Here is a 23,806-nt window from a genome sequence, read left to right as displayed (position 1 = left end):
ACTACAGACCAATATCCTTGATGAACACAGATGCGAAAATTCTCGCCAAAATACTAGCCAATAGGATTCAACAGTACGTTAAAAGGATTATTCACCACGACCAAGTGGGATTTATTCCAGGGCTGCAAGGCTGGTTCAACATCCGCAAATCAATCAATGTGATACAACACATTAATAAAAGAAAGAACAAGAACCATATGATACTCTCCATAGATGCTGAAAAAGCATTTGACAAAGTACAGCATCCCTTCCTGATCAAAACTCTTCAAAGTGTAGGGATAGACGGCACATACCTCAATATTATCAAAGCCATCTATGACAAACCCACTGCAAATATCATTCTCAATGGAGAAAAACTGAAAGCTTTTCCGCTAAGGTCAGGAACACGGCAGGGATGTCCGTTATCACCACTGCTATTCAACATAGTACTAGAAGTCCTAGCCTCAGCAATCAGACAACAAAAGGAAATTAAAGGCATCCAAATCGGCAAAGAAGAAGTCAAACTATCACTCTTCGCAGATGATATGATACTCTATGTGGAAAACCCAAAAGACTCCACTCCAAAACTGCTAGAACTTGTACAGGAATTCAGTAAAGTGTCAGGGTATAAAATCAATGCACAGAAATCAGTTGCATTTCTCTACACCAACAACAAGACAGAAGAAAGAGAAATTAAGGAGTCCATCCCATTTACAATTGCACCCAAAACTATAAGATACCTAGGAATAAACCTAACCAAAGAGACTAAGAATCTATACTCAGAAAACTATAAAGTACTCATGAAAGAAATTGAGGAAGACACAAAGAAATGGAAAAATGTCCCATGCTCCTGGATTGGAAGAATAAATATTGTGAAAATGTCTATGCTACCTAAAGCAATCTACACATTTAATGCAATTCCTATCAAAGTACCATCCATTTTTTTCAAAGAAATGGAACAAATAATCCTAAAATTTATATGGAACCAGAAAAGACCTCGAATAGCCAAAGGAATATTGAAAAAGAAAGCCAAAGTTGGTGGCATCACAATTCCGGACTTCAAGCTCTATTACAAAGCTGTCATCATCAAGACAGCATGGTACTGGCACAAAAACAGACACATAGATCAATGGAACAGAATAGAGAGCCCAGAAATGGACCCTCAACTCTATGGTCAACTCATCTTCGACAAAGCAGGAAAGAATGTCCAATGGAACAAAGACAGCCTCTTCAATAAATGGTGTTGGGAAAATTGGACAGCCACATGCAGAAAAATGAAATTGGATCATTTCCTTACACCACACACGAAAATAGACTCAAAATGGAGGAAGGATCTCAATGTGAGAAAGGAATCCATCAAAATCCTCGAGGAGAACACAGGCAGCAACCTCTTCGACGTCAGCCGCAGCAACATCTTCCTAGGAACATCACCAAAGGCAAGGGAAGCAAGGGCAAAAATGAACTTTTGGGATTTCACCAAGATCAAAAGCTTTTGCACAGCAAAGGAAACAGTGAACAAAACCAAAAGACAACTGACAGAATGGGAGAAGATATTTGCAAATGACATATCAGATAAAGGGCTAGTGTCCAAAATCTATAAAGAACTTAGCAAACTCAACACCCAAAGAACAAATAATCCAATCAAGAAATGGGCAGAGGACATGAACAGACATTTCTGCAAAGAAGACATCCAGATGGCCAACAGACACATGAAAAAGTGCTCCATATCACTCGGCATCAGGGAAATACAAATCAAAACCACCATGAGATATCACCTCACACCAGTCAGAATGGCTAAAATTAACAAGTCAGGAAATGACAGATGCTGGCGAGGATGCGGAGAAAGGGGAACCCTCCTACACTGTTGGTGGGAATGCAAGCTGGTGCAACCCCTCTGGAAAACAGCATGGAGGTTCCTCAAAATGTTGAAAATAGAACTACCCTATGACCCTGCAATTGCACTGCTGGGTATTTACCCTAAAGATACAAACGTAGTGATCCGAAGGGGCACGTGCACCCGAATGTTTATAGCAGCAATGTCTACAATAGCCAAACTATGGAAAGAACCTAGATGTCCATCTACAGACGAATGGATAAAGAAGATGTGGTATATATACACAATGGAATACTATGCAGCCATCAAAAGAAATGAAATCTTGCCATTTGCGACAATGTGGATGGAACTAGAGGGTATCATGCTTAGCGAAATAAGTCAATCGGAGAAAGACAACTATCATATGATCTCCCTGATATGAGGGAGAGGAGATGCAACATGGGGGGTCGAGGGGGTAGGAGAAGAGTAAATGAAACAAGATGGGATTGGGAGGGAGACAAACCATAAGTGACTCTTAATCTCACAAAACAAACTGAGGGTTGATGGGGGGAGGGGCTTGGGAGAGGGGGTGGGGTTATGGATATCGGGGAGGGTATGTGCTATGGTGAGTGTTGTGAAGTGTGTAAACCTGGCGATTCGCAGACCTGTACCCCTGGGGATAAAAATATATGTTTATAAAGCTGTAAAAAAAAAAAAAAAGAAAGAAAGAAAGGATGAATCCCCAAGTTTTGTAGCAACATGGACGGGACTGGAAGAGATTATGCTGAGTGAAATAAGTCAAGCAGAGAGAGTCAATTATCATATGGTTTCACTTATTTGTGGAGCATAACAAATAGCATGGAGGACAAGGGGAGATGGAGAGGAGAAGGGAGTTGAGGGAAATTGGAAGGGGAGGTGAACCATGAGAGACTATGGACTCTGAAAAACGATCTGAGAATTTTGAAGGGGTGGGGGGTGGGAGGTTGGGGGCACCAGGTGGTGGGTATTGTAGAGGGCACGGATTGCATGGAGCACTGGGTGTGGTGCAAAAATAATGAATACTGTTATGCTGAAAAAAATAAAAAAATTAAAAAAAAAAAATCACAGTAAATTTTGCTTTTGTTTCTGTTATTCTAAGGACTTCAATAGTTCCATAACAACTTTTTGTTATTATGGTTGAAACTACCTCACATATTCTAAAGTCCCTTACTTTCCCAGGACTGGCTATTGTGCAAGACATTGTTACCATTACCATTTGGGTCCTTTAAATGTATTCCAGCCAAATGGTCTCCACAACCTGCTGGCTGTCATTCTTCCTGTGGCTCTAGCCTTTTCATCTTTACTTGCATCTTCCATTCACCAACAAGTGCTCTTAGTCTGGCTTTATGCTTTCAGTGTATTTAAAGTACACAAATGTAGCAGAACATCTGCTCCATTCCGCAACCAAAGCATCCTCTGATGAAGTGACAGCTCAGAGAGTGACTTGCATTACTTAGCTTCCTAACAGGCATTCAGGAGGGTCCTTTCAATAAACAGAGTTACATATTGTTTTCACAATAAGGAGTGATATTTCTTCCAATAGCTGAACAGAAAAGATAAGTGGAGTCATCTGTTTCCATTATATGTTTCATTACTAGCAAATTTCCTCAATGTTTATAGCAGTAAGATTTTTAAAGAGGAAAACAAAGAAGATGTGACTCGCCATACATATAATGCCCAATATTACTAATACTAACTAATGAACTTTTGGCAGTAGGCAATAAAACATTTCATAAAATGTGGAAAAAATTTTACTTTTTTTTATATAAGGAAGTTTTATAGAATAGAAAAATAAATGAGTTCTATTTCTTCTCTGGTGAAAACAATAAAAAATAATAGTCAAACTAGTAACATATTAATTTGCACACAAGTTCTTCATGCACTCTTATTTCATGCCAAATATGGTGACAGTGTAATAATGTACTCGATTTATTCATGAAGAATCTGTGCCTGGTGTATATATTGTATGAAATTGATAAGGAAAATGCGACCAAGAAGAAGCTAAGAAGCAATTTTCTTTCAACATACAAAATAACAAAATAACTAGATTTTTTTTTTTTTAATGGGAGAAAGAGCTAATTTTCCCCAAAATCAATATAATACCAGCTTCTGGTTTTACAGCTTGATGAATCCCTGGATGCTGATGACAGCTAAAATGGATAATGGTATATTTTGGGAGATCAGTACCTGAGCTTGGTCACGGGAGTGACCACAAATATGAGTAAGATTTTTTAATTGCTGCTTACTTCTATCATAATGGTTCAAGTTGCTAACAGAACTGCAGCAAAATCAGGGACCTTGAATTTCCTACAAGAAGGCCTCCTAGGGTCTTAATTATACTGTAGGTTTCAGGAGATCATGTGAAACACCTTAAAATGTCACCTCTAATGGAAAAGGATTACTTTTAAATCAATAGACAAATTTATAATCCTTAATCCATGACATAGTAGATAAATTACCTGGAGGAACTCACATGATCTCTCTGGTTCCTATTTCTTACATAAAATTCCACACTATTTAACAATGATAACAAAGCAGAAAACATCAGCAAGGCAAGAGAGAAGAAAATATATTGTCTTTCCACTCTCAAATTATAGGAAAAATCTATTTTTTAAATATTGCAACGTGAGGTAGTTGATTAGAAAATCATCCTTAAAGTATTAAGAGGAAAATACAAAGAACTGAAACAAAGAGAAGAGTGCCCTGATATCAGAATGGGAACCACTTATGTAATTGATTATCAACTGAAATGTAGACATTCCTATTGGTTTATTATTGACCAGGTCCTAAACATCCCACCGTATAGGCTCTAAATTACCACACGTGATGTATGTCTCATTTAGTATATAATAGAGCAAAGGAAATAAGAGTGGGATGAACACTGACTCTCTGTCTAATATGAACTAATCTTCACAGTTAAAGGGATCAAGGACAAAAAAGGCAGGAGGTGGGGGAAACAAGTAATTTCTGGCTTCTCTCTCTCTCACATCAATCCACTGCGCATTTATCTGACGTATATGAATCACTCCTTGATCATTACATGGGTATGAATTGATTGCCATCTAACTTGTCAAAGGCTGGCTTGGGACATTGGATAACTGAAAGAGAAAATCTAAGCAGTCTCTCAATTATGCATTCTTTCAGATTCTGTAAGTTTATCTAAACAGATTATCAGAAAGTATATATTAAATTATATTATCTTCACTATTTACAAGAGTTCAGTTTATGAATTAAAATAAAATATACTCTCAACATATATACATAGTAGGTATTAATATAATAAAGTTCATTTGGAAGCTTTTTTTTCTCTATTTTCTGCAATCATCAGGACTGATCTTCTCTCGTTAACCCCTAAACCTTAGATTCTTGTTAACCTGAGATATTTAAATATATTTCGGGGAATCCATGAACTCCCCAAAATTTAATGCAAAAAAAGTATTTTCTTCTGGACTAGATTGGGGACAGATCAAGTGCTTTTATTATCTCCCTTTAAAAGTCTGTAATCTTTTAAAAGCATTGTGAACCACTCACTCACTGCTTTACTTGGAAGTCCTAGATTTAGAAGAGGGGATATTATATTCTAAGTACAATTCGTCCCTAAATAATCTTCCTCATGATTCAGAGTCATAAGTATCACCCTACATTACTTTCCACAGTGAGGGTAATAGTTTCCATGTCATGAGTATGGGTCTGTGGAGTGTGGAAATAAGACAGGATTAGGATAGAAAGAAGCCTCACCACTGACACTCAAGTTACCATGTAATTACAAGATTTCTTGGATACTTGGTTTGGATACATAAGCCAAAGGTTGGGAAAGACACAGCTGGAATTCTGATTTAATATGCCGCCTTTTGGAGGAAGCCATACATAATTTTATCCCAACTGATGATGATGAGTCAAGCTTCCGAAGCTATGCAGGCAGACTGCCATTATCACATTTGCGTGCTTTTTCAGTCTCAGAAAGATAAGTTAAGGCAGCCGTTATTCCCCTTGGATCTACAAGACCTCATACCAGAGGTCCCTTCAGTTTTTTGCCTCGGTACTCCAACTTACTCCCAGAACCTTTAACTAGGAAAGTTTTCTAACTCCACGAAGTGTCCCTCACAATTTAGTAGGCTCTCCAGAGAAGTTCAGGATGTGCTAAGGTCAATAGTGGCTTCCAGAAAAATGAAGTAGGGCTACATTTTTACTTCATTCTTTTTTTACTTTATATTTTGATATCCTTTTCATTATGAGTTGGATTGATGCCCTACTTCCTTTTTCTGGAGTGAACAGAAAGCTAAACCTGATTTTATTGTTATAAAATAAGATTGCCATTTGCCTAGCTGTGCTATATAATTAATTACCAGCATAAGAAATGGCTATAGGTAAACTATTCCAAATCTTAAATCATTTTTTCCAGCAGCCCACCTCCATCATTTTATTAGCTTAAACCTCACAAAATAGAGCATTTCCTGCTCTAGGTCTTCTAAATAATCTCGGTACATGCCATAACTTGAATGATATATACCTGAAAATATTTTGACCCATAGAAGATATTACTAACAGATCATGGCACTAGCTTTTATCCACAGGTTAGGTCCCATTTCTATCTATACCTAGTATACAATAACTTTCAAAGTCCTTCTCAAATTACTGGCATAATAATAAATTTTCCAGATTTCCTTCCAAACACTTATAAGGATTTCCCAAGGGGCTTACACAAGTTCATGAATCAATTGATAACACCTACCAAGATAATGGGGGGACAAAGGCTCTTTCACCACTATTTGAGACCCCAAGACTTCAGCCTCCCTGGTGGACTTGATGGCTTTTACCCTCATCACCAGGTGTTTGGTAGTGAGACACCCCTGTCACCACACCAGGTGCTGCCAGTCTACCAAGGAAGACAGCGTGGCAATTTCATGTAATACTCAACTGGGGGATCTTAGGGCCAAATTCCTTAGTCTAAAATGTTATCACTCTTTGAATTCACGCACATGCTGCTATAATTGTTATATATCTTAGATGCATACATTTTTGTCTTAGCTGCACTGGATTAGCTCAAACACTAGAATGTAGGGTGTTTTTTTTGTTGTGGTGGTGGTTTATTTTGCTTTGTTTTGTTTTAAGTAGGCTACATGCCCAGCATGGAGCCCAACATGGGGCTTGAACTCACAACCCTGAGATCAATACCTAGAGAGAGAGCTGGACGCTTAACCGACTGAGCCACCCAGGCACCCCAGAATGTAGATTAAATCACAGAATATTAATGACATGCAAATAAAGCATCCATGTTGTCATTTACAAAAATACCCTTTTTACTTGTAAACACTTCCCTCACTCTCTACAGCTATTCCAGTATGTCCTTCCTTAAACTCCGTTTAAAAATTCTTTACTTGGAGAACCTGGGTGGCTCAGTGGGTTAAGCCTCTGTCTTTGGCTCAGGTCATGATCTCAGGGTCCTGAGATCAAGCCCTGCATCGGGGCTCTCTGATCAGCAGGGAGCCTGCTTCCCCCTCTCTCTCTGCCTGCCTCTCTCCCTACTTGTGATCTCTCTCTGTCAAATAAATAAAATCTTTAATAAAAAAAAATTCTATACTCAACCACTGAGTTATACAGTTTGTTTTCTTTCTCTTCACCAAACTTTGTCTCTCTGTGTTTCCTAATGTAGATTGACTCAGTTTCTCTCCCAGCAAGAAGGGCTTATTTCTCTATTAGAAGAAGAAGAAAGAGAGGTGACTATCAACGGTGACATTCAAATTCTCTATGGTGGCTGCAGAAGAAGTAAAATTTAATTTTCGTACCATAACCACAAGCATTTTCCTGAATGCAAACCATAGCATTAGTATGAATGCTATGAAGGTATGAAGCAACTTCAGAATATGATCACACAAGACATATGCTTCCCTCCTATAATACCTGCATTTGCCGTAAGTACAAGTCAAATGTCGACTCAATTTTTTAATTCAATAAATTCCCATTTAGAAGCCCACACTGTCTTTCCTACAGCATACCATTGATTGGGACTATTTCAGCTTGAAAGATATGTTGTTAAGTCTTTTAATTTTATGGCAGGAGGAGTTCAGTTTCCAAACTCTTTTTTATTCTTATGTAAAAATTGTATCTTCAAATTAATACATGTGGTGGGGGGAAATCCAAAATATTTCTCTTGGGAATAAGAAAGATTGAAATGAAAATGGATATATCAACTAAAGGATGACAATGCCACCCATCAACAATTCTATCTGCAAGTACTTGCCCAGCTAAAACATCTGGCTATATCTGGAGCAAAATTTTTTATCTGTCTACAACCCCAGGCATGCTAGAAATGAAGCATTATTCATTTTATTGTATTAGTCAAGTTACTTTCTCTTAATACCTCATTGTGGTTTTTTTTTAAGATTTTGTTTATTTATTTGACAGTCAGAGATCACAAGCAGGCAGAGAGGCAGGCAGAGAGAGAGGAGGAAGCAGGTTCCTGGCAGAGCAGAGAGCCCAATGTGAGGCTCGATCCCAGGACCCTGGGATCATGACCTCAGCCCAAGGCAGAGGCTTTAACCCACTGAGCCACCCAGGTGCCCCAATACCTTATTCTTCTAGAATGATTGGAAACAATTTCATTCCGTTTGTAGTCTTTTTCAGGATTTTATCTAACTTCTGAGGGCTTAGAAAGTACCAGGGAATCAAAGTGTATACATTCATATTTCAGTGTCCTCTGTGCAAGTAGGCATGTACCAAGACCTTCATTTTCATGTCTGATCCACAAGGACTGTTAAGTCAGGGATTTCTATATTACTTCTGCCTTACTAAGGGCCTCAGAACCAAATTGTTTTTCAAGCTATTCCAATGCAAAAGAAACTGTGCAAGGTGATCGAATCACTCTCCCACAGGCAACCCTCTCTCCAGTGCCTTGCTGTATCCCTGGGATTCTGATCACAGCTCAAACCTTTTTCCAAGAAAGTTCACTAAAACTCCCAAGCATCTTGCCAGTCCAAGGACCCTGGGGCCCTCTGATATCTATCCACCCTCATCAACACAGCATTTTAAATGGAGAGAAAAAGGAAAAGGAGACATCCTTTCTTTTTTTTTCCCCCAGATGCTCTCAGTATTCTGTATATCCTTTGCATGCTGAGAGTTCAATAAGGGACCAGAATCCCAGAAACCTTAGATACATTTTCTTTTCATAAGAACTTATTCAGAAAAAGAAATTACTATGAATAATATAGAACTTCATCAAAGAGTAGAATCTAGGGGAAATATCACTTATCTGGTGCCATTTGCCTACTCTCCTGATAGAAACCATTGTATTGCTTCTTCCTCTTTATCTAACATTCACAAAATACATAAGAAAAAGTAAAAATTTTCTTTCTATTGAGCTCAAAAGTGGATGAGCCAGCTCTGTGTGAGGCTGTCTTTTCTTATATTTTCTGTAGAATTTTTTTAATATTAATATTGTGAAAATGTTTCAGGAAGCATTGAAATTTTCTATAGATTTCTTTTTTATAAAAGGTTAAGCTAGATAGTGAAGTATGAAAGATGTCTCCTCCTTCCCTTCTGAAACTGCATTGCAAGATAATAAGAACATGAAATAGCAAAGATACTCCATCTTTGATTGAACAAAGATATACCCGTAGCCAAAACCCGTATCAATTGGGTTACGGGGGGCACTGACCGCACTGAGAGAATATGTGGAGAAGATTCCAGCAGCTAAAATACCAGACAGAGCACAGGGTTTTCCAGAATCAAGGTACACCCAGAAGGACACAGTTAGTGACCCATTACTTAGATCTACTAGAATGGGATATATGGACTGTCTATAGATGCCATCCTAGATCCCTTCACATATTCCTTCTCACATCATGATGTGGCAGAAGCAACAGCTAAATTTGGAAATATAAGAAAACATCATATCTGCAAATGTGCTGAATGCAGAGATGTGTGAATGATCAGAAACTCGGAAGCTTCTTACTTCCCTCAGCTAAGCAGCTGGAGGGCTTCACAGTGAGCAAGGGAAGGTTTCTATGAGCCCAGACAACAGCCCTGGCTCTTTACCAACCACCCTCTAATAAATTACTGGTCTGGGAAGAAATCACCTGTTTGAACATAATCTTTGTAATTGTATAAGATTTATAAAATACATATTAAAAAAGCAAAAGGAAAAAAAATTGAGGGGGGAAAAATGTGGTATTCTTAAAAATGAAAATATTGAACAAAAACATTTTTAATAACTCAAAAACAGTAGTAAAACTATTTTACTTAAAAATCAAGAGATCTAGAAACATACAGAATTTGATTAAGGATTGAGAAGCAACCAAAGCAAAGGAAAAATGATAAGAAAAGTCTATGAAGGAAGTAGAAGAGAAAATAAAATATAGGGGTGTCTGGGTGACTCAGTTGGTTAAGTGACCAACTGTTGTTTTTAGCTCAGGTCATGATCTCAGGATCCTGAGACTGACCCCCCTCCATGGGCTCCCCACTGGGTGTGGAGCTCACTTGAGATTTTGAGATTGTCTATTTCCCTCTCCCTCTGCTCCTACCCAGGGCTTGCTCGCTGTCTCTCTCACTCTAAAAATAAAAAAAAGAAAAGAAAAGAAAATATATCATGACAGAAATGAAGGCCACAAAATTTAAATTAGAAAATCCTTTCTTGAAATAAAAAAGTGCAGTTAAAATTACAGATTATAAAAAAAATTATAGATAAAAAGGGCATACCGTGGGTCAGAATATATAGAAACAAAATTTTCAACTACAATACATGTCCTGGAAAAATTACTGATTTTCCAAGAAAAGAAAGAACTTTTGAAAGTCCAGAAAAAAAAACACTGCTTCCCTTCCAAAAATTAAAGGGTCCTCTCCTTTCTCACAGTAGTAGTCATTTCTGGGAAAGAGTAGAACAATGCATACAACCTCCTCACGAGAAAAAAATCATTCCAGAAGAAAAACTTACCTGGCCAAGCTGTCTTACAAGTTTAAAAACCACATCCATATATATATATATATATATATATATATTCTCAGAAAATGTGATTCACATGATCTATTTTTGAAAATTGTATTGGAAAATGAACTTAAAATGAAAAAGAAATGAATAAGACAATCTGGTAAAAAAAAAAAAAAAACGCTGACATTGAGCATTGAGTTCATTTGAATAGAAGACATAGGTTAAAACCCATTACAGAAGCTATATTTACAGAGAATTTTAACGTTATAAACTGTGGCCTAGTAGAAATAGTAATGTAGCTAGTAAAATTTGGGATGGCAAAGTACAGAGAACACATAACTTGAGATCAAAAGATATAGCTGCTTAATCAAGTGATAGAGATATACTCAACGGTATGAAGATTAATTACAAAAAGAAATAATACTAATAATATAAAACCAGTGAAGTAAAAAGAAAAATCAGACAGTGGAGTTATGAGGGTATCAAATTATGTTAATTATATTATCATTCATAGTAGTCAGTAAATCATTTACTGTTGAAATAAGAATTAAAATCATTAAATAAATTAATAGCAATCAAGGTAACTACTTGAGGAACTAAAACCAGACTGCAAAAAATTGTAGAGTATCAAATGAATAAATACATGAAGCCAAATATTTTCTAATTGTGGAATGATAAGACATCAACAATAAGATGAGGGGAATGTGAAATAGGAAATGTTGGCAAGACTAGATATGGATCAATAAAAATAATATAATAAAAAATTGTGTCAAATATAAAAATAAACTAATAAATCATTTTTAATGATAAAATTTAAAATTCAGAAGGGATGAGAAAATCTGTGGTAGCTCTGTACAGTGTCATTTAGCTATCTGGAACCAGATGCCCTTCCCTGTGTAGTTCTAGGCAGAGACTGGACAATAGAACAGTTTCCAGGAGACTGGTAAGGCGGAAATGAAGCAGCAGCTACTACGCTCAGGAGCCTGACCTCGGGCTCCCAGCACAGCTGCAGGTCATCTGTCCTCAAGGCTCTCCTGGCTTGCTTTTTTTTTAAAGTGGCGTGATTTATTTCCTTTTTTTTTTTTTTTAAGATTTTATTTATTTATTTATTTATTTGACAGAGAGAGAGATCACAAGTAGGCAGAGGCAGGCAGAAAAAGAGGGGGAAGCAGGCTCCCCGCTGAGCAGAGAGAGCCTAGTGTGGGGCTTGATCCCAGGACCCTGGGACCATGACCTGAGCCGAAGGCAGAGGCTCAACCCTCTGAGCCACCCAGGTGCCCCCTAGCTTGCTTTTGATGATGGGTTTGCTGCCGAGTCTGTGGCTCTTGCAGTCTCCACAGGAGTTTCTCTTTCAGTTTCTCCAAGTCCTGAACCAGGTACGTGTGCCACTCTGGTGCCAAAAACTGCCAGCTCCTCCTGCGGCTCCTTCTGCTTTGATTTTGAGATTGGAAATGGTAAGAGGCAGACGTGGTTGGTCTCCAGCTTGTCCTCATGAATTCCAATGTCTCCTTGCTCTCTCCCTCTTCATAGCTGGGTTGTTTTCCTGATCGTTAGCCCTGCTGATTCACAGTAACTTCCAGCCCCACAGTGGACCTCCTCATTGGATCTCACAATTACATAAGGTCTAATGCCTACAACAAATCCTTTATTCAGTGTCACTCGCAGTCGTTCTGCTTCTCCAAATGAATCTTAACAGATAGGAAAACAATAACAGAAGGGAAACAGAGCCTTTAAGATAGGTTTTCTGAAGTGGTCCTGGGGTTTCTGGAATTAGTTCTCTGTTCTGATCAAAGGTTGTTAAAGGCCTTAATGATCCTTTTGCCAGGGATAAGGGAATTAAAACCAGCCCATGGTACGCAGTGGAAAAGAATTACTTAAATTAACACCTTCAGAAACCTCTATTATTAGTATCTAAAGATGGCAAGTCTTAGGGTGACTGATATTCGCTATCATTGCACAGTTTAGAAAGAGTAAGGAGTTCATTGAAGTTGGTTGGTTGCTTGAAAGGGTACTGGAAAAGGAAGGGGGGGGATGTCATGTATCTTAAAACTTGAGTCTTTAAATTCCAAGCTGAAGGTCTGACTGACCAGTACTTTCTGTGATTACCCTCAAACAAACAAACCCCTCTTATTTCCTGTTGCTGAAGCACTGAGATTTCTGAAAAACAAGTCCTAAATAAAATCTAAACCTGCACATGGTCGAATTACAGCACAAATTGAATCCCCAAGGATGCAAGGTCTCTGATGTTACAATTAAGGCACTGCTTGGGAAGGACTTAGACCCCAAATATCAGGGTAGGTTCTTAGAATGTTATGAAGTGAGGAACTTGAAATCCTAAATCCTTCTGCCTATGCCCAAAGAAGAGGTTTCCATTCCTGTCTGAGAAGATCAGTTTTCTGTTGCCTGAAGACACTGTTGCAGGCTCCCCTGAGGCAGCTACCTTACAAAGAATTACTAACTCTTGACCTATAGTCTATCTTACATCATATAACCAGACAAATCTTGTAAGGCACCAGAGGGTAAAGTAAAAGAGTGGCTACTGAGGAGCTATAAAATGTATCAGGAATTTTAGGATTTTGCCATTTTATGTCAAAAGAAATCTGGGGGAACACATAGGAGAAGGGATCCTAAGGATGATGCTGCTGCGGGAAAAATGTAGCATTGGTCCAAGCTCAGATGATCAGTATGGGCTCACAAAGTAGAGAGTGCAGATTGAATGTGTCAATGAGAAGTGGAAGTGGCTCTAACGTTTTATTGGGTTGATTGACTGAAACCTGGACCCAGTGGTGACTACATGAGATGAAGTTAAAATGCTAGAGCTTTCCTGGTATACTATAGAGCAATAGTTTTCAAAGTATAATTCACAGATGCCTATTCCACATAAACCTTATACAATGTGTCATCAACTAATGCATTATTTACTTTTTTCACTTCGTTGACATTTACACTGATGATAGAAATTATGAGTAGAAGTGTTGACATCTTACCATGAATCACAGCAATGGCATTAAACTGTGCTGACAGTCATTATATTCTTTACTCCAGTGAGTTTTTCAGTTCCATTGTTGTGTTCTTAAGCTCCATGGTTTGTTTTGCATATTTTTAGTATTATCTATTTCTTTGTTGAAATTCTCTGTTTATGCATTGTCCTGTTTATCATGTTAGCCATTTTGGTAAGAGTTCTTTTTAATTCTGTTAGATAAATCACATAATTCCATTTCATTGGAATTGGTTTCTAGAAATTTACCTCGTTCCTTTGTTTGAAACCCCTTTGCCTGATTCTTCATTTTCCTTGACTCTCTGTGTTGGTGTCTGTACATTAGACAGAGCAAGCACCTATTTCAGTCTTCATGAACTAGCTCTGTAAAGGAGAAGACCCTCCTCAATCATCCCAGCCAGAAAGTTCTGGGGGCCTCTACCAACCCTTTCCCTCTCCAGGGAGAAGCAGGCAGATGTGATTTTGTCTGATCACTTTGTACTGAGACACAGTGGGAGACTATGGCATCTACCAACTCAAGAGGCTGCTTCCTTTTTCTCTGTCAGTGGCTTGATTGTTCTGAATTCATCAGAGCTTCAAGATTTTTAAGACAGATGCTCATTCTTTGGTAGCCTTGGAGAAGTTGAGATACTAGTTGTACAGATCAACACTTTCTCTACCCAGAAGGAAGCTGAGCCTTGGGCATTCTTCATCCGCTTGCTTTATATTGAGTTAGGAGAGGATCAGTAGCATCTACCAGGCCAAGACACCACCTCTGTTCTTGCCCAGGCAGCTAGACTGTACCAGACTCATCAGAGCTCAAAGTCTAGCAAGAGATAAGCCAGTTCTCTAAGGAGTTCCTCCAAAAAGTTGGGGGCACTGGGCATGCAAACCAACTCCTCTTCCCGGGGTGAACTGGAAGCTAAGTGGTCTCTTCCTAATCACATGGCACTAAGTTGGGTGCAAGGTCTCTGACAAGACGATGTCTGGGATCTCCTGCTAACTATGGAGAGCACATTCTCCTAGAATGCTGCAGCCCTTCCATTAGTATCTGATTTATCTGTACACAGTCAAGCAATTATTACTGAATAAGTGTATTTGTGGGGATAAGAAGGGTCCAGAGCCAACTTCCTTTCAACTTATGTCACTGAAATTGACATATTATGTGTAAATTTAAAGCAGTAAAACAATGGTTTTTAAAATTAGGAATAAGACAAGGATACTTGTTATAGACTGTTTTGTGTCCCCACAAAATTCATATGTTGTAGTCCTAACCGCTAGTACCCCAGAAGGGGACTATATTTGAAGATAAGGTCTTTAAAGAGATAATTAAGTTAGAATGAGATTATTGGATGCACCTTAATCTACTATGACTGTTGTCTTTATAAGGTGAGGAGATTAGGACATGGATACACACAGAGTGGAAACCATGCAAAGATACTAGAAGAAGGTGGTCATCTGCATCCAATCCTGCCAACATCTTCTTCTCAGACTTCTAGCCTTCAGAATTGCGAGAAAATAAATGTCTACTGTTTAAGCCACCTAGTCTGTGGTATTTTGTTATGGTAGTCCTAACAGACTGATTACCTATTATCATGACATCTATTCTACATGGCATTGAAGGTCCTAAACAAGGCAATGATGATTGGTATATAATAGATAAATGATAGGTAGATAGATAGATAATAAAATATAAGGATAGGAAAGTAAGAAGTAAAATTGTCACTTCTTGAAAAAGAAGTAAAATTGTCACTATCCCATGAAAGAAAAATTAAAAGAGAAGAAATTTGAGCACTTTTTTACCAGATACACAGCAAGAAGAGACAATGGAAAAAGCACAGACCTTCATTTTAAGAGTACTGTTATGTCCCCATGATGCTCCTACTAGTTACATTTCTGAAACTTAAAAAAAAAAATCTAGGTTGTCCTTCTTATGCTGTATTTTTTTTTCACAACACTGGAGAAAATTCAAAGATAAAGCAAATACACACTTACGTATATTCACCTACAGAAAAAAAATGGAATTAAAAGAATTGGAATTTAAAAACAAGAATTTGGGGAACTAGCAGTAATTAACACTTGAAATTTTATACATTGCAATAGGCAGAATTCTAAAATGACCTCCAATGACCTTTTCCCTTGTACGGCCCCTCCCTTTTAAGTGTGGGTGGAATCTATGAATATAGTGAGACATCAGTCCTATGATTATGTTACCAATTACATAATAAAGCAGCTCATTCTTGAAAAATACACCAAGAAAAGCACTCAGGTAAAATTGGTACTCTCATTACTTGTTCACAGATATCTACTCATCCCAATCCTAATTTTTCAGAGATTTCATTAATGTTAATTTGCAACTCAAAAGCCTGGTACATGCATGAGTGAGTGAGTGTGTGTGTGTGTGTGTGTGTGTGTGCATGCACACAGGTATACGTGTGCTTCCAGAGCTTCAGAAAAGCCTGAAGTTAAGATCCTATTTTTGGGGGTGCCTGGGTGGCTCAGTGGGTTAAAGCCTCTGCCCTCACCTCAGGTCCTCATGATCCCAGGGTCCTGGGATCAAGCCCCTCATCCTGCTCTCTGCTCAGCAGGGAGCCTGCTTCCCCCTCTCTCTCTCTGCCTGACTCTCTGCCTGCTTTTGATCTCTGTCTGTCAAATAAATAAACAAAATCTTTAAAAAAAAAAAAAAGATCCTGTTTTTGCCTTCGTCATCAGTTTTTTTGTTTGTTTGTTTTTTAATAAAACAAAATTGGGGCACCTGGGTGGCTCAGTCAGTTAAGTGTCTACCTTCGGCTCAGGTGATCCCAGGGTCCTGGGTTGAAGCTCCACACCGGAAGCGGGGGGAGGGGGGTGTCCTTGCTCAGTGGGGAGCCTGCTTCTCCCTCTCCTGCCTGTTCCCCCTGCTAGTGCTCACTCTCTCTTTCTCTCTGATTAAAATAAATAAATAAATAGGGTGAGCCTGGTGGTGGGTATTATGGAGGGCACACATTGCATAGAGCACTGAGTGTGGTACATAAACAATGAATTTTGGAACACTGAAAAAAAAATAAAATTTATAAATAAATAAATAAATAAATACAGGACAAAATCAAATGTAATAACATATGTGTGGGGAATGCACACAGACATGGTAGTCAGGCTCAATGGGGTACAAATGCCGTCCCGAATTAAGAGAAGAAGGTAGGGGGTTGGGACTTCAAAAGGAAGGAAAGAAAATCACAGGACAATGGAAACAATTAAATGTTTGGTAGACAAATGTTTCCTCTGCCAGGTAGATGAGGTACTCAGGTAAAATTTAAGTTTAAACTTCTCTGAAGTTTCACACATTAAAATTGTGCTCATAGGATTTTTTTGTTCCATTGAACCAGTCTATTTGTCTTGACAGTAGGTCAGTTTAGGCCAACTCAGTTCAGAGGGCAGCAATGTCAGTTCCTACCCAGGGTGCAGTGGATTGGGGTTAGTCTTCTGATGCCCAACTTCACAGTCCACAGTTGAAGGATTCCCTACAGGCTTCAATCTTCCTTTCTTCCAGAAGAATGAAAGAATGTCCTCTTTTATGTTCAGAGGACAGAATTTCCTCTTATTTCATTTTCACTAATTCTCAGTTATCAACTTTCCACTTTATCCTGAAGGACTCGGTGACTTTAAAATTCCAAACCTGTAGTTCTATCAGTTTATTCAATAAACACATGTCTTTCCATCAACTTTTAGTGATAAATGAACTACACATAATCTGATATTATGTAAGGTATAAATATCTTTGAAAACCTTTTAAAAGTCTCAAACTTTAAAACTTGAAAGCTCTCTCAGCAAGAATTCCCCTAAATTTGTTCTCAGAGATCATCACAGAATGGCTTGAAGAGTGAATGAATGAATGAAGGCAGCCAGCTGGGGAGAGACTGAGGGATGTCACAGGACAACTGTACACAACCACAAAGATAATAGCTCACCAGCTTCTTTATTAAATTGCCTAGTGACATGAATATTTATGTCCTTCCTCTTCCAACCTCAGTGCCTGTAGGTTAGCTACACAAACCCAAGGTCCCTCGGGGGCCCCAGTCATCTCCTCTTCAGCCTGTGCAACGTGTATGGAGTTGCACCACTCACAGGTCTGACTTGCAAGACAAAAGCACTTTTTCCCCCAGTTTCTAGGAGGGTTGAGCTGTCAAGTCCCAGCTCCTCAGCTAAAGACAACCGCCTTGCCCAAAGTTACACTCCCTTCCCCGGGAAGCCCTCAGATTGGCCTATGGGTACTAGAAGGAGCTAGAAGACCCAGCCCTTTCTAGGTCTGCCTAGAATTCAGGATCACTTTGAAAAGTTTGCTTACCCTCAGAGCTTCTTGCAGAATTGACTAGTGCTTCCATGATGATTCCCTCAGCCTATTTCTGCTTTCTTATCTTCCCATCCCGCATCTCCTTTCTTGGCACAAGCCAGTCATTGTTGCCCAGTTGGCTTCCCAGGGAGCCTCACCTGTGACTGCAGCAGTTTCTTAGCAGGGAGATGATACAGAGTCCTAAAGCTTGCTTGTCTTGGGTTTCCTGGTTGTATTAAGCCCATCCAAAAGGTGACAGAGAAGGAAATTACTAAGCTTATTAAGGCAAATAGTCAAAACCAGTTATACAGAAATGCATTTTGTTTGTATCCTAATCAGTTCTAAGGCATTGCTGTATTCCACAGTTGTTTTAAAAGACAGGTTAGCAGTTATTTCTACCATCCTTTCTGCATAATCTGGGAGAGGGCTGAGGGCAGAGAAGGGAGAACCTCTCTGTAGCTAATTTCCCTATGAGAGAGGCACAAGCCTCTAAGTAAAATTTCCACCTGAGATCTTTTTTCACTGTCCATTTCTGCCCATCAAGACATATTAATAAAACTTTGTTCCTACTTTTTAAATCCTTTATGCCTCAAAGAAGACAGTGCTAGCAGGAGAGATAATAAGATCCATTTAGGAAGCTTTTTGATATTTCAAGCATACTTTAAACATATTCATTTGTCTTTGATGGCTCCCACAAATTAGAAGGCAAAAAAAAAAAAAATAGACTGATGTTTTAAATTCAGAGAGGCAGGTATGTTACGAAAAAGAAAGAATTTTGCCCAGTCCTCATCTGTGCTAAACCCTCCCAGCAGTTCTGAGCACATAATAAGGGCTTAATAGTACTTGTTAAATAAGCAACCAAAGGACTCAACATATTTACCATCATTTAGAGTATATTTTCTTCATTTCTAAAAAAATTAAGATTATCTCCCCCCCTTATTTTTCTCCTCACTTTCTCTCTCACTTTCTCCTCACTTAGGTGATAATGCCATATTCCATCTGAAAGGCGCATTTTCTGCCTTTTGTATTAGAAGCAGAAATCAACCTGGAATGAGAGACCATGGCTGTCAGCCTCCAAACAAAATTTAAAGTAGTTTCTGGAGGCAATTAATTTACTTGGCACTAATTTCTGTCACAATTCTCCCACCCTCCATTCTTTCATCAAATTATGAGCTAGTAACACAGATGAAAAGAGGGAAAGGATGTTCTTACATTCTTCCATTGTTTAAAAAAAAAAATTTACATGTACTTCTTTTTTATTTATAAACATTTAAATTGTTTTTTATTAGATATTGAGTATGTACAAAATTATATTTATAAAATATGCATGAGATACAAAATAAAAATGCAGTGAGTACTTAAGTATCCAACATCTACTATACTTCTATTGTAAATCAGACACTGTATGAAAGATACCAAAATGAATGAAACAAGGTTCAAAAACTAGGAAAGAAAACATATGCAGCCCCAAAATTTAATGACAGGAATGCAAATAGGATACAGTGTTACTGAGCACAGAAGTGGGAGAGGTCAAGACTGGCAGAGGAAGGAAAGACTTCCTGGGGGAGGTGGCCCTATGATGGAGTCTTGAAGGATGAGTCAGGATTCACTGGATTTGAGCTAAAGAAGCTGTTCTAGACAGGGTTTCTGAAAACAGTGGTAGTGGGAATTGGCCAAAAGAAGCAGACAACGAGATATTTCAGCGTATGAGATCAAAGGAACCAGGGTTGCAACCGAGAGAGCATGAGCTGAGGAGAATCACTGGAAGTCTACAATAATTACGAGAGAGAAAAGGGAATGATGGATCTGGGAAAGGTAAAGGACGAGGGTCAGCAGACTGCTGTGGGTCAAATCCACCCACGGCTTGGGACTGATAGATGCAACCCTCTCTCTTCATGGTGGGTTCCCTGCTAACCAGCTCCATCCTTAGGGAATTTCTTAAAGTGACCTCATTAACATAAACTCAGTCTGGCAGAAAGGAGCTTGCAAAGAATAACAAGATGCCTATGTCATCTTTATGGCTCTGAGGTGATTTCAGGACCTGAAGCCAAGAAAGCAAATATTCTGACAAAAGATGTTTTCTTCACCTAGGAAATTCCAAGGCATTGGGAGCTCCGTGCCAGGGGTTGAAGACCAAATATTTATTTCTTATTAGGAATCACAATGTCACATTCCCCATGAGCTGCTTGCAGGACTTCTCAGCCCTTCTCTGCTTCATCTTTCTTTTCCTCTCAGACCTCTTTCTCTGCTGTTCCACCTGCCCCCTTCCAACCATTCACCATTCCCTTCAAAATTTAGCTTGGTGATAAGGCTTCTGCCTCCCTAGAAGATATTTCTACGTAAAATGGACGTGATTAAGAGTTAGTGCAATTCTGTCCTCTTTGGAAAAGGAACGGTGTCAGTATTGTCTTCCAGCCTCTGGAGGTGGTCCTAATTGGCAGCCAAGATTGAGAAGTAGTTTTAAAGGAATAACCTGTTTTAAAGGGAAGGACATTCTGAAAGGAATCGACAAAATCAGCAAGGAAGAAGCAAAATGGAGGCACTGAATTGAGCTAGAATTCTAACACAGAAGAAAATGTGAGCCATGATTGTCGTGGAATGGACAAAGGGAATGTTGATGGATTTTAGAGCTATTTAGGACAATCAGGAGAGCTTGCTAATTGGCAGGATGTGCTAGGTAAAGAGAAAGTATTCAAGGATGATGCCAAAGTTTCTGGCTTCGGCAACTAGATCTATGGCTGTGAGGGAAAAAATTAGCATCCCTGTTCCTGTTGATAAAGGAAAATTTGAATGGTTAAGGTTTGTGGTCCCTGCTCCTGGGCTCCCAAGGAAGCTATACTTTAACATTATCAAGATCAGAATGACTCCACAAAACCTCAAAGCACGGGCTCTATTTCTGCCCTGAGCATACTTCGTACATCTGCTTTGTTTAAAAAATAATAATAATAACCAAAAAAGGAGCATTCCAAACATAAATGAGAAAAAAAAACAAAAAACAAAAACAAAAAACCCACCTCCCCGGTTCCCATAAGATTAAAGTCAGACAACCCCCCACCTACTAAAAACATAAGATAAAGTCTGTAACTTCCTGGAATGTCCTCCGTCATGATGATTTGTAGCTTTTTTTTTCTTTATGTAAAATACATACATAACTCTGCACCCAACAGTCCTTCCCTGGAGCAGTCTCAGCCAGATAAAGACTGCGTATTCCAGGCAGTTGTACCGACTTGGCCTCAGATAAAACTCTTTTCCTTTTTTCTTTAACATTTTTTTTTAACCTTTGATCAATTTTGCATCAATACTGCTGCCAAGTTGCTGGCCATGGTATTCGGCTGAGCAGGAAGAACGGTCCAACATCAAACAAGTTCGTTCTGTGACCATGACAGTGAAAGGCAAAACAAAGACCCTTTGTAATCCTGACTGTGCACAACGACAATAAAAATACCATGCTGATAAATTTAATTCATAAATCAGAACCAGTGGAATGGAGCCACCCCAGGGGCCCAGCCCATGTCACAAATCTAAGTCAGCCTGCACTTATGCAAAACCCCTGCCCAGGAATCCTAACATGGCCATTCATAGTCTTCCAACTCAGCTTGGGCTAACTCAGTTTACCCTAGAATAATAGAGGGCCTGCTAGCCTTGGGAGGAAAGCCCTGACTTCCTAGCCAACCACGCCCTGTTTCTGTGTTGCCTCTTCTAATGCCCTGTAAAACTCGCTCTTGTACAAAATCCATCAGGTAGAATGGTCCCTGCTTGTGAGGTACAGTACTCTCCCAATCCGTGGATGATTTTCCTTCAAATGAAGGACACTGAATTCATTACTAAATTGTTTTAGTTTTGTCACTGGACAATGCAAACCACAAAAATGGCCAAATGTTACCCTCTTCCAGCAAATGTGAGTGACTGCTTCTTCTCTACCAGCCACAGAATCTGCCCTGCTCCATTCCTCCTGCCCTCCTGCTTGATAGATAAAAAGAGTTAAGATACCAATTATAGAATTGCCCCTGAGGAACATACCCACTCCAGAGCCAATTCCATTTCCCATATACCTTCTCCAAAATCACCTACCACAAGTCCATCTTCTGTATCAATCCCCTTCTAACACGCTGTTCCTGAGATGCCCCCTGTTCCTTGTGTGAGCAGTCTTCCTTGCAGTAGTAAATAAGCCTGGCTTTGTTTGACTACGGTGTCTCCTGCTGGCTTTTGACAGTGACATTTCCTAAGAAGAGAAATATTGAAGGAGTGAAGGACTGTTTGAAGGTAAGACAATAGTTTTGTTTTGTGCATGTTGCGTGTAAAGTACAAATTTGTAGAGGTAATTAGATTTATTGATCTGGGATTTGGAAAAGGAGATCATGCTGAGAAATAGATTTGAGAGTCATCAGCATTGAAACAGTAAAGGAAACCAGAGTGGGACAGATCAGTTTAGTTGAAGAAAATCATTGCAGTGAGAGAATAGGTCCAGTACAAATCTTTAGAAGAGGGTGGAAGAGAAGGTAATATTCGAGAGGAATCAGGAATGACGAGGGACAGAAGAAAAATGTGTCATGTAGGAGAGATGCCAGTGAAGACAAGTTAAAAGTGCTTCAGACAGGCACCTGGATGGCTCAGTTGGTTAAATGTCTGCCTTTGGCTCAGGGCCTGACCCCAGAGCCCTGTCAGGCTTCCTGCTCAGTAGGAGTCTGCTTCTTCCTCTCCCTCTGCCCTTCCCACCACTCCCTCTCTCTCTCTCACTCTCTCTCTCAAATAAATAAAATCTTAAAAAAAAAAAAAACCTTGCTTCAAGGAAAAGTAGTTAACCAAATCTGTACAATGTTATATCTTATGCTTTTATTATTATTTGCATCAGACCTTACTTACCTCTTAAAACTATTTTATCACAAAAGTGATGTGTACACATAATTTTTTTAAAAATAACACACAAATGCACTTCATCCATTCCTCAAGAGTGTAACTACTATTAACAGTATTGTGTATTTGGGAGAAGGCTTTTCCTGGAACTTTTGCCAATATGTAAGCATACACATATTTTGGTCTCTATACAGGATTATACTATAAATAGTGTTTTGTACCTCGTTTAATTGAAAAATTAATTTCTGCATAATAAATATGACCACTTAAATATCATTTTTTCAGTGTAAGTTTGATATCTTATTGTACAATGTACCATAAATTATTGCACCATTTTAAAGCAGTTCTTCGGTTATTTTGGTCATCTGGGTTGTTTCCAGTTTTACAAACAGGGCTGCAAGGAAGATCTTCCTATGTGTGTATCTTCTTGTGCAAGAAAGTATGTCTGAAGGATAAATTTCAGACTGGAATTTCTGAGTTAATGGTTTTTAATAGTTAACTATTCACTTAGAGGATTACGTGAAGTAACAACAATAAATGAGTTCTTCTTTCCTAAAACCTCAGCAAATACCAGATATATTTTTCCTCGCCTCCAAATGAATTTCTTCTCTTGCTCACCTCAAGCACAGCCCAGTAGGAGCTGACCCAACATCACTCCAACCTCTTTATCTGCAGCTTTGGTTCCCAGATGCTCAGTGCCGCTGAGACTGAGCGGAAAAGTTAGGAAATGAGAGCATATTTTTTATAGTATTTGGTGGTATTATATCCAAAAATAGGAAAATGCCCCAAACCTGTCCATCATTCCTCCCCGTTCTCTCTTTTCCCAAGTCACCCAAGGTAGTTCTATAAAAGGAAATGTAGCTCAATGGAAAATCAAGAAACACTTTCGTAACCGTGGAATCACTGACCAAT

General features: G+C 38.8%; 1 long non-coding RNA gene across 1 annotated transcript; it reads right to left on the bottom strand.

The window, feature by feature from the left end:
- Positions 1-7,425: 7,425 nt before the first annotated feature.
- On the bottom strand, positions 7,426-23,323 carry LOC125094276 (uncharacterized). Its single transcript, XR_007125437.1, has 4 exons — positions 23,211-23,323; positions 18,199-18,266; positions 17,165-17,253; positions 7,426-7,524 (listed from the first exon to the last, which is right to left on the bottom strand). It is a non-coding gene; the product is annotated as an uncharacterized LOC125094276 (long non-coding RNA).
- Between the last annotated feature and the right edge of the window lie 483 nt (positions 23,324-23,806).

Source organism: Lutra lutra, chromosome 2, assembly GCF_902655055.1.
Source record: "Lutra lutra chromosome 2, mLutLut1.2, whole genome shotgun sequence".
NCBI lineage: Eukaryota > Metazoa > Chordata > Mammalia > Carnivora > Mustelidae > Lutra > Lutra lutra.
The sequence above is the reverse complement of the archived record's forward strand: the minus strand, read 5'-3'. Positions and strand labels throughout refer to the sequence as shown.